The sequence below is a fragment of the Lissotriton helveticus genome, chromosome 1_2 (genome assembly GCF_964261635.1).
Source record: "Lissotriton helveticus chromosome 1_2, aLisHel1.1, whole genome shotgun sequence".
Taxonomy (NCBI): Eukaryota; Metazoa; Chordata; class Amphibia; order Caudata; family Salamandridae; genus Lissotriton; species Lissotriton helveticus.
In genome coordinates, this window is record NC_136058.1 from 256,119,605 (window position 1) to 256,136,257 (window position 16,653).

General features: G+C 48.1%; 1 long non-coding RNA gene across 1 annotated transcript in view; it reads left to right on the top strand.

The window, feature by feature from the left end:
- Nucleotides 1–4,293, top strand: part of LOC144807843 (uncharacterized) — a 261,733-nt gene extending 257,440 nt beyond the window's left edge. Inside the window, exons 3-4 of the long non-coding RNA XR_013606469.1 lie at nt 1,609–1,657; nt 4,038–4,293. This is a non-coding gene — a long non-coding RNA (uncharacterized LOC144807843). The remainder of the gene's footprint in view (nt 1–1,608; nt 1,658–4,037) is intronic.
- Nucleotides 4,294–16,653: the final 12,360 nt, after the last annotated feature.

Here is a 16,653-nt window from a genome sequence, read left to right on the forward strand (position 1 = left end):
CAGTTCAGACATGGCCATATGCAAATCAGTCTGACCCTGTGCCTCATGGGAACAGTCCAGCCCGAACTGCCAAGACATGCCTTCCCTGGACTGGATTCAAGCTTCCTAGGACCGGTTTCTGGCATTACAGCCGTCTTCAGCCAGGCTTGCTTGAATTCAGTGGCAAAGTGTGCAAGGGACTCACGTCTGAGCATACCCTGCCAACTTATGGCAAACAAAGCGGTACAAAAGGGGGTGGTGCTGGACGGAGCATCTGAACCAATCAAACACTCACACCCAGTCAACAGATCTGGGTTTAATCCATCACCGTTCTTTAACCCACTCCGCCACCCCAGTTCAGACATGGCCATATGCAAATCAGTCTGACCCTGTGCCTCATGAGAACAGTCCAGCCCAAACTGCCAAGACGTGCGTTCCCTGGACCGTATTCAAGCTACCTAGGACCGGTTTCTGGCATTACAGCCCTCTTCAGCCAGGCTTGTTTGAATCCAGTGGCAAAGTGAGCAAGGGACTCACGTCTGAGCATACCCTGCCAACTTATGGCGAACAAAGTGGTACAAAAGGGGGTGGTGAGGGCGAGAAAAGATCAGGTCCGCCAGGGAATGTAAGAGGCTCAGGCCCGCTATACTGCTTCCTGACAATGGCAGCCGAGTCCGGCGGCACCCCTAGGTGCTGGGGGCTCCCCGTCAAGTGGGCAGTAGAAGCAGGTGGCTGAGCGATGCCACAGCACGGCCAGGGAAGAGGCCCAGGTCCGCTACATCACTGCCTGACAATGGCAGCCGAGTCCGGCGGCACCCCCAGGCGCTGCAGGCACTCCACCAATCGTCCAATAGAAGCAGGCGGCAAAGCAAAGCCTCAGCACGGCCAGGCCGCTCCTGCTCCGAACCCTCCGCCGGCCTCTCCCACGTGGGAGGCGGGCTTCACACCGCGGCCACAGCACTGCCGCCAAGCCGCCACTCACCAGCTCAGGGCACGGCCAGGTCTCTGGCAGCGCCAGGGAACCGATTGGCGCAGTCGCCGCCCCGGAGCGGTCAGGGAGGCCCGGGGGAGGCATCAGTTCTTGGATCGTCCGATGCAAGGACAGGTCGCAAGGAGGCTGCCATCTTAGCCGGGCAGGTCCTCGGAAAGAAGGAGGCCAGACCACAACAACGGGGACCCTGGACTGCCGGTAAGCGGGATCAGAGCACCGCTGAAGGGGCAGGGGACCGCTGCTGACCAATGCCTGGATCTGATGACAGCAGGTAACGGGCGGATGAAAGGCGGAGCACTCTTAGGGTGTGACCGCCATCTTGACGCCTCAGGCCACGACTCTTGAGTTGTACTTTTCATCACACATTGTCATGAAATGGCAGTCACCGGGATCAACAATTGTTTGTTCCACAGTTTTTCCAGAGCTAAGGTGCATCTAAGTCTTTGATAGTGGAGTTTCTTGATCCAGGTAACTTGAAAACTGGGAATGTTTCAACACACTCTGTACTGCTGAGCGTACTTCTGTTCTTGATTACTTTATTTATATCTGAGTGCATGTTTCATGGTTTCTGTTAGTCTAAGTATTGCATGCTTCTACCAAGGATGTGCACTAATCTGGTTTTCTTTTTACTCTCACAGCTATGTTCAGGATCAAGACCTGGAGCTGGAGCAGAGCTGATTGCTAGAGGTGAGTTGACTTGGACATCTATGGTAGTGGGAGATCAGGGCAGGCGTTGAGTACTTCCTCTCACCAAGTGGAGGACAGTCAAGTTCCTGACCTTGCCCTGGTTGCAGTTTATAGAGAAATGCATCCAAGATGCCCCCTGTCCCATGGGATATCCCAATGAAATATTGCAAGACTTTAGTTCTGGACCCGCAAGACCAGGGGAAAAGGTGTGAACAGGCCAGGCAGCCCTGGCATGAGCCTGGGTGTCCATTAGCAGCCTGGAATGCATTATTTTTCTTTTTTTTAATTTTATTTATAAAGTTTTCAGTTGAGAACAACAATAGTCAGAATTAATTCTTTGGCACGTATAACAGAATACACAGTGGCAATGCATGACAACAATATGACAGTCAGGTATATCCCAATTTCGTACAGTGAGATGACAAATTAGACAACAGCATCAGAAGAGGCAGTAAACAAGCATACATTAGGCACTTGAGGAGTGAGCTAATACATATCCATTGAACAGGCCCCAAAGGTCTGACGGTCTAGAGCTTGCGGCAGTTCTTCCCCATAACATAACAATCGGTCACGGCTATAAGCAACATCTTTAAGCCATTGTGCCAGCTGGGGCGCAGGTCTACCATCCCAATGAATTGAGACTCTGTGTCACGCCAACAGAAGGCCCATTGCAACCAGGTTTTGATTAGTAGACTTAAGCTTCAACACGTATCCCAGGAAGCAGACAGTCATACCGGAAAGCATACTTGAAGCAAGCATGTGCCAAATTGACACGGCCATGAGAAATCATTGCCTGGGTCTCTTGCTCAACATATCCCTTGGAGCTTTGGGTTTTAAGCAGATAGAGGAAAATGCAGCCTGAAAGAGAAAAATAAAAGAAGAAAAAAGCAATCGGAGGAAACCTAAAGGCAGCAAAAAAAGAGGGGAGAAAGGAATCAGAATAGACAGAGAAATCAATCGAAGCACAACAGAAAATGTGAGGTAGCAGAAAAAGAAATGGAAACAAATACAGTCAAGGTGACCAGAGTAGACACGATATAAAAATGAAATAGATGCATAAGAGAAAAGAAGTGGGTTAGATGGCAAATATGATGTAAAGGGAAGTGAGAAAGACAAAGCTAAGACAGCGATGATATGCATCTTTGGATTAATAATGAGCAGTAGTTTGGTGGGTAGTAGAGGACAAATGTGGTAAGATTTAGGAGAGAAAGAGAGAAGGGATTTTAAATCAGACAAGGTTTCCAAAATCAGCCTCTTCAAACGGATGTCATCATCCAACTTGGCCTGCTTCCCAGGAGGGCCGGAATCAACACTGTCCCCAGGAGAGGATGGAGAAGACATAAGAGAGACATGTCTGCTCTTCTGACGATGTTTCCCCATGTTGACCAACAGATACTGGCAGCAGGTACAACCCAACAGAGCCAGTGCAAGAATTCCCCTCCCCCCCCCCCCCCCATATGCAAAAGATACACAAAAGCAGACTACACCAGTTTAGGCAGGCGTCTGACTCAAGAAAACCAGTCACCCAACAGCTGACCCAAAGCATGAAGGGAATTAGTGGGCATGGCCACCTGCATAAAGAAATTCCAAAGATTTCCAGCTACTGTTGGCAAAAGAAGGGGAGAAGCAAGTGCAGCACATCTAGCGAGTCAGCAACAAACATAATACCCCAGACACCATGGATAAGTTTCAACTTATGACTCAATGGTTCTTTTTATTAACCATTGGCTTCCATTTATTAGGGATGCATTTTTCATTATTTCAATATCAAAAAAGAGGTTCCCATCACATTACACACTTATAACATACACCTCTCTTTTTGTTTTTTTAAAATATATACATACTTTTGACACAGTTAGTATAGACAGAAAACATGTACAATATTTACATGACACATGAAATGACCTTAAAAGATTTCTTCATACATAGACAGTAATGATTCAATTTGCAGGGATTTTACACGGTTAACGTTCCTAACATGAATAAGTCCTACTATTTTACAGTTGTAATTGGGACTGTTATCTCTATTTGCCCTCAATTAAAAGTACTGAACAGGTCCTAGAGAGGTCAGAGATTTGTTAACAAAACTTGTATCTGGAGCAGCATTTGATCAGCTCAAGTGCACCTATTATTGGGCAAACTTGTTTTGTTTGGTTGCTCTGAACCTCTCTTTTGAGCAAGCCAACGCATTTCGACCTTCAGTGAATTGGACCAGACAAAATGCTTTGTGTGAAGGTCTTCATCAGGGCGGGACTTTGGACGTGAAGTGCCATATTTTGTTTGCATGATGGATTGCAAAATCTCTCCTAAGTTCTTGTATTTTGATTGTTCTTTTCAGCTTTCTGATTTGTTTGTAGATAACGCTTCTCTGTCTTGGCAGTGTCTCACCTGCAGAGCCGGTGGCTGTATTCGAGGACGAGCGACTGAGGGGCGGGATCTGCTTGGGTCCCGGAACAGCCCGCAACCAGCGAAACTGCCGGATCTGATCCCCGAAATCATGCGCGTTCAGGCCGGGACGGCCTCAGGCCCAAACACCTCCCCGCTTCACACAAGCAACAGGAGAGGGCGTAGTACAGCCCGTCGCATTAAAGAAAGCTGTGCTCTCCGCGCCAACCCCTGGGCAGTGCAACAGTAACGTGGCTCCCGCAGACGCCAAGCTCAGCAAGTAAAACATGTCATCAAGCAGAGATGCAGGCAATGATCGCTGTAATGTGTGTATTGTATCTCAAATAATACACTGGAAGCTGTAATGGGGAAGCACAAGTATTTATTTGGGCTCAGCAGGAGAGGATAGTGCCGGGCGTCCGGTGCTCTCCGACAATTATCCTCTCTATCGCGCTCTCTCGCGCACTTTTCCCGACACCTAAATTGGCCGCCACGCTTGCCACGTCATTACGTGGTGCACGGCGGCTCTAACAACTAGAGCGCAACTCTACATATCTCCCCCTTTTTACAATATTAACAGAAACAACAGTCTTAAGCACGGCATATTATCTTCCTTCTCCTAGCTCATAGTCTCGGAATCTGGTAGGCTTCACCACTGCTCTGCCTGCTCGTGTGCGCCTTACCGGAGTGATGGATGCCCCTCTGGGAGTGTTATCAGCTGGTTTCACCTCCTTGTCCCCATTTGCACTGTCCTCATTTGCACAGGGCTCTCTCTCCTCGAGGTTTCACTCTCCATTCCCAGATGTTCTCCTGCCATGGGGATGTCTCCATCTCCGAACTCCCCACTGCTCACTCCTGCTCCGTCATCCGCTTCTCTCTCTTGGATTGTCTCCTCACCCTCAGGTGGCGCTTAACTTTCGGCTGTTCTCTGGCTTTCTACATTAGACCATTTAAGAATCTTGGGGCACATTACCTAGAAGTGCGTTAATAAACACACATCGCACATCATCATATCGCCGGATTTTTTCGCCGTGATAGCGCGCAATTATCAATGCGCATCACGTAGGCGAAATGAAATCCGGCGATAGTCGGCGATATGGCACATTAGCGCATGAAAACAGACGTTGTTTTCATGCGCTAATGTGTGCATTTATAATATGGGGGGGTGGATTCAGCTTTATGATCCACACCCCCATGTTATCAATGCCCTAACACCTGTTCAGAGCAGGCGTTGGGAGACCTGCGATAAACAAGTTTATCGCAGGTCTGCCTCTCCCAACGCCTGCCTTGGTAATAGGGTGTTCCCACCTCCAACCACATTTTACATGTGGTTGGACGTGGGAACGCCCACTTTGCATGTCATTAGCGATGTTTGTCGCCGACATGCAAAGTGGGCTTGAACCAGGCGTTAAAATGCCCTTGTGGATAGGGCTCTACAAGTATCGCCGCTTTCTTGGCACAATTCGTCGAAAAAGTGGCAATACTTCCCCTTGCTAATATGCCCCCTTGTTACATTTGGCCATGCGGTCTTGAGACCATACATTTCCATCGCTGATTAACGCTGCTCTGTCATATACTTCCTTCACTTGCAAAGGCTTGCTGTATTTGCTCTCTCCTTTCTTCCGCAGCATAGCTAGCTTGACTCTAACCCATTCCACTCTTTCAAGGGCTGCTTCTTTCACATTCCTTCTCCGGTTATAATGTTCCATGTATATCCTTTGGGCATTCTCTAGATTATGCTGTACCATCACTGGAGACCATTTTCTCGTTACTGTCTTTTCCTTACACGCCAGGTTGTCTTTAGTGAAGGGGTTACGCCCTCTCAGGATCTTGAAAGGGCTATACCCTGTGCTCGTGGGGGTGATGCGGTAGGCCCACAGCATACTTTGAACCTCCTTTTCCCAATCCTTGCCCATCATGATGGCTGCTTGAACGGATCCCATTATGACCCTATTGAATCGCTCCACTTGTCCATTTCCGGCTGGGTGTGTGTTTGGTTTTGATTCCATTCCTCTCCATGTACCTCTACATGTACCTGGACCACTTCTCCGAGGTGAACTGCGGCCCGTTGTCACTCAAGATGGATCTTTGAATACCTTCCCTGAGGAAGATAGCATTAAGAAACCAGAGAACTGTTTCAGTATCCATCTCTTCCTGTATGTGCACCTCCGACCATTTCGAGTACCTATCGATGAGGACACACATATATTTTGGTGTGCCCTGGTTGTCCAATATAGGTCCGAGAATGTCTATGGACACTTCCCCCCAGGGATTTATCGGGCTTGTGAACTTCCCTAAGGTTGGTCTTAGAGGTGTCAAGGTCTTATCTGCTCTTTGACACTGGTCACACTCCCTTACGTGTCTCTCCACTTGGAGGTCAATACCAGGCCACCAGTACATTTGTTTCGTTCTCATCTTCGTCTTTACTATCCCCAGGTGCCCTTCATGTACGACTGCTAGAAGATGAGGTATCAACATCGTCGGGGGGACTACTTTGTCTCCTCTGTACAGAAATATCCCTTTGTCTCCAATTGATAGTTCCTCCCACACTTCGTAGAATTTCCTGAGTGCCATCCGTAAGTGTTTCTTTTCAGGCCATCCTCGCAGTAGACATTCCTTGACTTCTTCTATGTCTGGATCTTCTCCGTACGCTTTTGTCCATTCGTGGTTGCTTATCACCCTCTCGGGATCCTCCGTGAAATCTACCATGACTTCGCTCTCTTCCCCACCAGATGTGGCTCCTTCCATCGCCGACACTCTACTAAGGTTTCTTTTCCCAGGGATGTATTCTACATCATACCTGTAGTCTAACAGTTTCAATGTCATCTTGGCGATGCGGGGGGGGGGGGGTAGCGCTCGCATGCCCACTCGATGTAAGAACTCTGACCAAGGGTTTGTGATCAGTCTTGAGCTGGAACCTCGTGCCCCATAGGAATTTGCGGAACTTCCCCATGGCCCACACTACCGCCAGCATCTCCTTCTCTATCACACTGAATTTCTGTTCTGTTAGGGATAGGGACCTTGATGCGAAACTGAGCGTCTCCATTTTTCCATCTTTCCTCTCCTGCATGAGGACTGCTCCCAGTCCCTTCTAGCTGGCATCTGTCGTCAACACTGACCGCCCCTGGGGGTCATACCCTTGCAGGGGTATCGCCTTGCTGATGTCGTCTTTTATGGTGTCAAATTCCTTTTGTGTCTCCTCTGTCCATGTGAACACTGTTTTGTCCCTTATGAGTTGTCTTAGGTGGTGGGCTTCGGTGGCAAAGTGTTGCACAAATTTGCTGTAGTATTCAGTCATCCTTAAGAAGGACCTTACTTCTTCTTTGTTGTTCGGTGCCGGTGCGTCACAAATCGCCTTCACATTGGCCCGTTTGGGCGTGATGCCTTGTTCTCCAATCTCATGCCCCAGGTATGTGATAGAGTTCATTCCGAACGGGCACTTCTCCCACTAAGTTGTAAGGCCATTGCTTTCCAGAACTCGAAATACTGTGTCTAGCTTCTTGTCATGGTCCTTTAGATCCTTTCCCATCACTAATATATAGTCCTGGAAGTATTGCACACCTTCGAGGTCTTTAAACAATCGGTGCATTAGTTTCTAAAATACCGCTGCCACCGACGCGAGACCGAAGGGCATGCGGCGGAACTGGTAGCACCCGAAGGTTCCGGTCAGGTTCCTACTCGCTGGATGCAGATCTATCCGATGGTATGCCGACATGAGATCGATAGTGGAGAACCACCTTACCCCCTTTGTCTTCGCCAACATCTCTTCAATGCGTGGTAGCGGGAATTTCTCCACAATGATGCATTTGTTCAGCTCGCGCAGATCCACACATAGGCGAACCTTACCATTGGGTTTCATGGCCACCACCAGGGGTGCCAATCACTCTGAGCTCTTTATGGGTTCAATGATTCCATTCTCTTCCAGTCTGTGCAGCTCCTGTTGTACTGCTTCTCTGACCGCTATTGGTATGTTCCTCACTTTGTGGGACACCGGCGTGGAGTTCTCCTTGAGGGCTATCCGATGCACACATTTCTCCAGTTTGCCGACCTTCCTGCCGAAAACCTTGGCGAATTCGCTCTTCATCCTCTGTCCGGTAATCGCTCCGTGCTTGTCATTAGTACCTGCGTGGCACCTCCTGGATCCAATTGTATACCTAGGTCGCCCTGATCCAACCACCCTAGTACTGAGGGGCCCTTCTCCGCCACATACAACTTGCACTCCGCACCCTGGCCTTTAAACTCAAAGGTTAAGACTCTGTATCCAACCATCGGAATGGGTTCTCCAGTGTACGTGACTGGCCTTATGTCCGGAGGTTCTAGACTTGGTCCTATGCTGGATCTGAATTGCTCATTCCATACTGTCCTTTGGACGATGGTGTACGGGGAACCCGAGTCCGCAACCATTCCAATCGGTACTCCTCCAATCACCATCTCACATTGTGGTTTGCGGGAGCGTCTGCAGTCAATGCCCAGTACCTGACCTTCCACACACAGTACGTTGTCCTCTTCGTCCTGTTCTCTGTCCACTCCTTCCTCCGGATCTTGCTCCACATACTTCACCGTGGCCTTCTCACCTTGCGGCGGCAAACCTTTTCATAGTGTCCTACTATACCGCAGAACATGCATTTCGCTCGGAACGCCGGACAACGTTTGTCGTGGGCTGAATGGGTCAGGCTTCCACACCGGTAGCATGCGTTTGTGCTTTCTCTGTTCGGCCTTCTCTGCTTTGTGGGCTTCCCTGACCATCTGCTCGGTACCTTGCTTCCGCTGCTAGGGGTTTGTTCCTTCCTGTCATTTCGGCATCATCTATTTTATTAACCATGGGCCTCTGGGTGGATTCTCTCTTTGCCGCATCCGCGCATCTCTTGGACAGCTCTGCCTTTTTCACCATGGCGATTACTTCCTTAAGTGTGGCATCTCCATTCACCCACAGTTTGTCCTGGACAGCCTTATTTGTAGTGTGCATAACTATCTGGTCCTTTATGATTTCCTCATGCAACACGCCAAACTTGCACATTATCGCCAATTTCTTAAGCGCAGCCACATAGTCATCTATTGATTCGCCCACCTCTTGTTTACTCTGCTGGAAATTATATCTGTCAATGGGCGTACACACTGCCGGCCGGTAGCGGTTGTTGAGGTCTTCTATTGTGTGTCTGAATACATCGTCGTCTGCTGCTTGCCTGGGAGTGGGCCCAAGATTCTGGAAGACCCTTATCCCCACCGGGCCTAGGTTGTGCAGGAGTATCCTCCTCTTCCTCTTGCTGGGAAAAGCCTCCCCATTCTCGTCTTCTAGAGCTTCTATATAATTTATGAAGTACTCTCTCCAACCCTCCCACTTCATCTGAGGTTCTCCTGGTTTGGGCAGGAAAGGAATCGGCGTCGTGAGTGATGAAGCCTGCGCACTCATCCCTGCGCGTCTTTCTGGATTGGTCTCCTGACCTTTCGGGCTGCCTGGCGCGCTTGCGCTCTCTCTGTGCGCCTGGTCCAGTTGAGGTCTTTCTGCGCCCCCTTCTCCTCTTCTCTGTGACTCCGCCAGGACCTCCGTCGTGTTCGGGCGTTTGTACAAAGACTGGCCACCTCCATCCAGTGTCCCCTTCTAGCCTGTTTAGTCCACATGCCGGTGGGGTCACTATGGGTCAGTCTAGGCTCTTCACCCTTGTCACTCTCTGCCCCTCGTACCTGGTGCTCTTGGTGCACTTCTGCTGCCTACTCCACGTGGCCCTGTGCCTCTGTCACGCTCTCCTGCTGATGTTGTCTGTGCTTTCCTCGTTGTTCTTGCCTGGATGCTCCACGTGGTTCAGTAGTCTCCTCCACAGCTCCTTCAATATAGGTTGTCCTGTGTGTTTCCCTTCGTTTTTTTTTCCGATCCGAGCCTCGTCGCCACTGTAATGTGTGTATTGTATCTCAAATAATACACTGGAAGCTGTAATGGGGAAGCACAAGTATTTATTTGGGCTCAGCAGGAGAGCGCCGGGCGTCCGGGGCTCTCCGTCAATTATCCTCTCTATCGCGCACTCTCGCGCACTTTTCCCGACACATAAAATGGCCGCCGCCCTTGCCACGTCATTACGTGGTGCACGGCGGCTCTAACAGCTAGAGCGCAACTCTACAATCGCCCCCACGGCCAACCACAGCAGCTTGACTGGGGAATATGGCAAAGCCATCACCGCTACACGCCCAGCCAAAAAACAGCAGGAGGGAGAGCACCCATGCCACACAGCGGAAGGACACCAGAGGCCCTGGGAGTGAAATTATTGCAACAAAGAAGAAGAAATTCGAAGATCTCCGGGGATCGACAAGCCCAGAAAGTCAGGCGCCTGGTGGTGCTAACGGAGTCCCAGGAGGCCAAGCGTCCCGACACCAGCTGCTTCCACGAAGGCCCCCTCAGAGCCCAATAAAGGAGGAAACTAAAGCTGCTGGGCGCACTTCAGTGTCCTCCTTTGTAAGTGCCCATCAAATACATAGCGTCTCCCATCTTGTCACCGACAGGAAACAAAACAAGAAGTGCTTTTTGCTGGCTATGTTCTTATAGCCCCTGGCAGGAGGGTAGGTGGAGCTTAAAAGTGGTTTCTGTTTTGTTTCCTGTCAGTGGAATATACCTCCTTTGTTATGACTGGGTCGAGGATGAGGGACGTGGAGGTCATATGCAGTACTGCCAAGTATCACGCAACAGGTGTGACACTTAAGCATTTCCGTGCAGTGGTCCGCATCACCGCACTGAAATGCAAGGTCACGCATAAATGGGATAGGCGGCTCCTCGCTGATAGTGCCGATTGTGCTGAATAAACTGAAAGAGTGGCAGCGCGCTGTGTCATGCAGGCTGCTCCTGGCAAGTGTGGGGGCTGACAGTGACCGAGCTAGGTAGTAGCTGCTAACTCACTTGGCTACTAGAATTTATTAATGAAAAGATAATGATTCAGATTTCCCGGTTCGCCAGGACCTCCGCCGTGTTCGGGCATTTGTACAAGGACTGGCCACCTCCTTCCAGTGTCCGCTTCTATCATGTTTAGTTCACATGCCGGTGGGGTCACTATGGGTCAGTCTAGGCTCTTCACCCTTGTCACTCTCTGCCCCTCGTACCTGGTGCTCTTGGTGCACTTCTGCTGCCAACTCCACGTGTCCCTGTGCCTCTGTCACGCTCTACTGCTGATGTTTTCTGTGCTTTTCCCGGTTGTTCCTTCCTGGATGCTCTACGTGGTTCAGTAGTGTCCTCCACAGCTCCTTCAATATAGGTTGTCCTGTGTGTTTCCCTTCGTTTTTTTTCCCGATCCGAGCCTCGTCGCCACTGTAATGTGTGTATTGTATCTCAAATAATACACTGGAAGCTGTAATGGGGAAGCACAAGTATTTATTTGGGCTCAGCAGGAGAGCGCCGGGCGTCCGGTGCTCTCCGACAAATATCCTTTCTATCGCGCTCTCTCGCGCACTTTTCCCGACACATAAAATGTCCGCCGCGCTTCCCACGTCATTACGTGGCGCACAGCGGCTCTAACAACTAGAGCGCAACTCTACAATCGCCCCCATGGCCAACCACAGCGGCTTGACTGGGGAATATGGCAAAGCCATCACCGCTGCACGCCCAGCCAAAAAACAGCAGGAGGGAGAGCACCCATACCACGCCACACAGCGGAAGGACACCAGAGGCCCCGGAGTGAAATTATTGCAACAAAGAAGAAGAAATTCGAAGATCTCCGGGGATCGACAAGCCCAGAAAGTCAGGCGCCTGGTGGTACTCACGGAGTCCCAGGAGGCCAAGCGTCCCGACACCAGCTACTTCCACGAAGGTCCCCTCAGAGCCCAATAAAGGAGGAAACTAAAGCTGCTGGGCGCGCTTCAGTGTCCTCCTTTGTAATTGCCCAGCAAATACATAGCGTCTCCCATCTTGTCACCGACAGGAAACAAAACAAGAAGAGCTTTTTGCTGGCTATGTTCTTATAGCCCCTGGCAGGAGGGTAGTTGGAGCTTAAAAGTGGTTTCTGTTTTGTTTCCTGTCAGTGGAATATACCTCCTTTGTTATGACTGGGTCGAGGATAAGGGACGTGGGGGTCATATGCAGTCCTGCCAAGTATCACGCAACAGGTGTGACACTTATGCATTTCAGTGCAGTGGTCCGCATCACCGCACTGAAATGCAAGGTCACGCATAAATGGGATAGGCGGCTCCTCACTGATAGTGCCGATTGTGTTGATTAAACTGAAAGAGTGGCAGCGCACTGTGTCATGCAGGCTGCTCCTGGCAAGTGTGAGGGCTGACAGTGACCGAGCTAGGTAGTAGCTGCTAACTCACTTGGCTGCTAGAATTTATTAATAAAAAAATAATGATTCAGATTTCCCGGTGCGCCATTCATTGTGACTGACGTCACGTCATGAGGCAGTGCTGTGGCCAATAGGCGCGCTGCAGGACGTCATATCCCGCTGACGCTGGCTACAGTTAAGCTTGTGGCAGGCCGGCATTTATTGGCAGCCTTCATTACGTGACTTTGCTCTCAAGAAAGTGTCACTCATAATCGTTGAAATGTCACTCATAATTACACTTAAATTATGAAAATGTCACACACAGCAATTTGAAACCTTGGCAGCTATGCATATGTTTGTTGTACCAAATTGGAGTAGAACTAAGTTGAAGAAATTAGAGACAGTTGAGCCTTATGAATGGTTTAAATAAGGAGCAAGTGTGTGAAATATTAGGAGTTAACCAAGACTTTAGAGGGGATGACACAAATAAAATGTGTGAGTTTGTGAATGAAGGTATAAATGCAGACTCCAAATCCATCCATATTTCCTGTGAAGTAGAGCTGGAAGAAAGAAAACATTCTTGTGCTTGTTTAATACCAAAAACCTTATGGTAATGCCAAAAATCTGGAAAATTAACACCAACACTGAATTTTGGGAGCTTTAGCTGAGCAAGAAAGTGGGGGATTTTTTACCCTTCCATATAACTTTTTAAGTGTGTTATCAATAAGAGAGAATACTTTATTTGTGATTTTAATTGGAAACATTATAAGGAAAAAATGTCTGAGGGGAAGAAGCATAATTTTAATGGTGTCTAATCTACCCCAGCACGAGAGATACAAATGGGACCTTTTTTTGGCATTCGCCGTGCTTTACAAAAATTCAGATCAAATCAAATTAAAAACTCCAACTCTATATTCTATGATGCCAGGATAGTAAAATCATCTTAGTGCTGCCCAGTTCGTCATGTCAATGTTGCGTAAATAATTTCGGTTGTTAGGGCGTGACGGAGCCTTATTTGGGAGCAGCCATCTTCTTCAGCGCCAAGATGACGCCCCATCATATTGGTCCTATCCTGACCCAAGCACACATGAATAACCATCATATAAATTATCTTTGGGCATTTTTAATAAAAATTATAAAATAATCAATAATTTCGATTTTTGTAAAATAACATATTTACACAACAGTTTACGTTTCAGCCTTTCCCTAAGAGGAAGTAGTTAACTATGTGTTTTTCACTTAAAAAAGGCCACTAAAAAACAAACGCTGCTCCACACTCAATAATGACTCTTTGTAATCCTGTTACTGCAGAAACATTCAAGCCTCATATTTGGCATGTCTATGTTCTCCACATTATCCAAATTATGGGACCTATGAACAAAGGTAAATTTGGTTGTAAATATAGATTTATGACCACATTTACCTTTCTTATGGCTACCCGGAACTGACAAAGGAATTCCTGGCAGGTGTAAGCCTATTTTCAGGGATCTCTACTCTCATAACTCCCACTCAAGAGGAGGAAAGGGGGTATTCCAAGTTGTGGTTTGCTTTCGAAGTTTGAACATTTCCACAAACATGTATGTTTGTGGGTACTTCCAAACTTCTCACTGTTCTCTTTTCTCCCTGAAGATGGTCTGAGATTTAATCGTGCACAGGATTGGCGTATCTCCACTTGCTGCATGGGAAAGAGAATGGATCACCATAGGTTTGGTGGGAGTGTTGAGAAAGGGCTTTCTCGATGGGGAGAAATGTTTTTTAAGTGGAGAAAAAAAAATGTGCCTGAGCACTGTGGATTCCATTGCTCATATGCGGACTTCTCCATTATGAAGAACTATACATAGTGAGAATAGGATCCTGCTGGACCTCTCACTTAACCTGGAGGGGCAGATGTGCTGTCTGATATCACTGCCGACTTTCCAACATAGGTCTCAATGCCAAGGCGGGAAACACCCGGTAAGACCATCTGATTTTGTCAGAACCAGAGCATTGTTCCATCCTAAAGGTCTATGCCTCGTAGGGAAATGGACATACTTAATGGTATGGGATTCTCCTCCTTGCATCTGCATTGATGAAAATAGAGAGGCTGCTCTGGAATGTAGTTACTGCATAAACATTCTAGCCTTATGTGTGGCATGTTACACGTCTACATTCTATGCACCTAGACCGTGTGCGCTGCAAGGCGCCTTTTTACAGATGGCTTTGCAATGTTAGGGGAAGGCTTTCATACATGCCAACAAGATTTATTCTGATAATGGGCTGCTGCAGCTTGACACAAGGCCAGTTAGGGCTCGAGGGGCAGATGTGCTAATTTCTACATACGGTTACAAGGGGTATGGCTGGCAAAAAGCGGGCTTCATTTTCTTGTTTCTGCATTTTTGGACTCTAGTCTGATGATGTTTGTGCAACTCACACATGCCTTCTTGAAGACTTGCTCCTGGCCTGTCCTCACCACCTCTTTTTGTCATGACCTACGGGTCCCTTCTCTGTGTTTCTTTCAAAGCTCCACATGCTTTGGCATCTGGTAATTTTCTCCTTTTAGGGGATTTCAATTACCATGCTGAACAAACCCTTGACCCCCATACAAATGACCTTATTTCAAGCATCAACTCCTTAGGACTAAGAGTATTAACCACGGATACCCACTCACATTGCTGTACACACATTAGATCTGCTATGCAGTAATTCCCCAATGGTAGAAATCAGTGAAACACTCCCAGTCCTATGGTCTGATCATTATGTTATCAAATTTCACATCTTAGGCACCCCTACAAAGCCTCAGACCAGTAACCAAGCAAAATTGAGTAGACCATGGAACAAGATCAATCTGGACTCTTTCGTCACCCATTTCACTCCCCCCCTTATCACTAACACCACTGACCCTAACAAAGCAGCCGTCAACCTTGAACTTGCTATCTCTTCGGCCTTAGATATAATTGCGCCATTAAAGGCTTCCAGGCCTCCCACTAAAATCTCCCCTTGGTTCACTCCAAACCTTGAAAAAACTAAACTTTGTTAGGGCAGCAGAAAGAAAATGGCGACAAACAAAAACCCTACATGACAGACAACAATATAAAACAACGCGCAGACTATATATGAAAGAAATCGCTATGGCAAAAAAAGCTTATCTTGGAAACAGAATAACTCAGGCAGCCAACTCTCAGAAAGAGCTATATAAAATAGTTAAAGAATTCACAAACCCCCCTGCCTGTCAGTCCGCTTTTACCTCATCCCAAGATTGGGTCAACTCTGTATCTTCTTATTCAAAAATCAATGTTATACATAAAGTCTTTCCACAACCAACTCCGCTTATTCAGACCACACCCTTGCTCAATTTAGCCAATACAGACCCGGATCTCCCAGTCACAGCCCTTAATGAATGTATACCTTTTTCAGAAATAGATGTAGAATCCACCCTCCACAAAATCAAATCAGGACCCTACCCCCTCTCAGATTCTCACGAAATCGCACCCGCCCTGATCCCCGTCCTAACCAAGACCCTTAAACTCTCCTTATCTCATGTCTCTGTCCCCCTGCACTGGAAGGAGGCCACAATTAGACCAATCCTAAAGAAACCTTTGGCCGACCCTAAACAACTCTCCAACTACCGGCCAATTTCTCTTCTGCCGTTGTTTGGAAAGGTCATGGAATCCCTGATTAATAAACAACTAGTCACTTACCTGGAGACTAAGAAAATCCTGGATCCCTCCCAATCAGGCTTCTGGGCGTTCCACAGCACTGAGACTGCCTTGCTTGAAATAGTAGACAATGTCAGGATGACACTCGATGCAGGACAATCTGCCATACTGGTCCTGCTCGACTTGTCTGCTGCCTTCGACACCATCTCGCATAACATTCTCCTTGATCGGCTTGCAGAGATTGGTGTCGAGGGCTCAGCGTTACTTTGGATTAAAAGCTATCTGTCCAAAAGGCGCTCAAAGGTCCAAGTAGGAATATACTCCTCCAGCTACCAGAAAAATGTCAAAGGTGTTCCCCAGGGATCAATACTTAGCCCCACACTCTTTAATCTATATGTATCCCCCTTGGCTAAAGTAATCAGAACCCACGGTATTGGAACAGTATCCTATGCTGACGACACTCAGCTGCTGATTACCGTCGGCCCAGATCCCGCTGAAACCAAATTAAGATTCCAAAAGTGTATGGTCGCAATTGACAACTGGATGACCAACAACTTCTTAAAACTAAATGCCAGCAAAACAGAGATTCTGCTCTTCGGAACAGCTGACATGTTCTGGACTGACGATTGGTGGCCAACTACACTTGGACCCTGCCCCTCCCCCAAGTCCTCGGTCAGGAATTTAGGGGTGATTATTGACAACAGGCTATCTGTGGCTGAACATGTCAACAAAGTTGTGC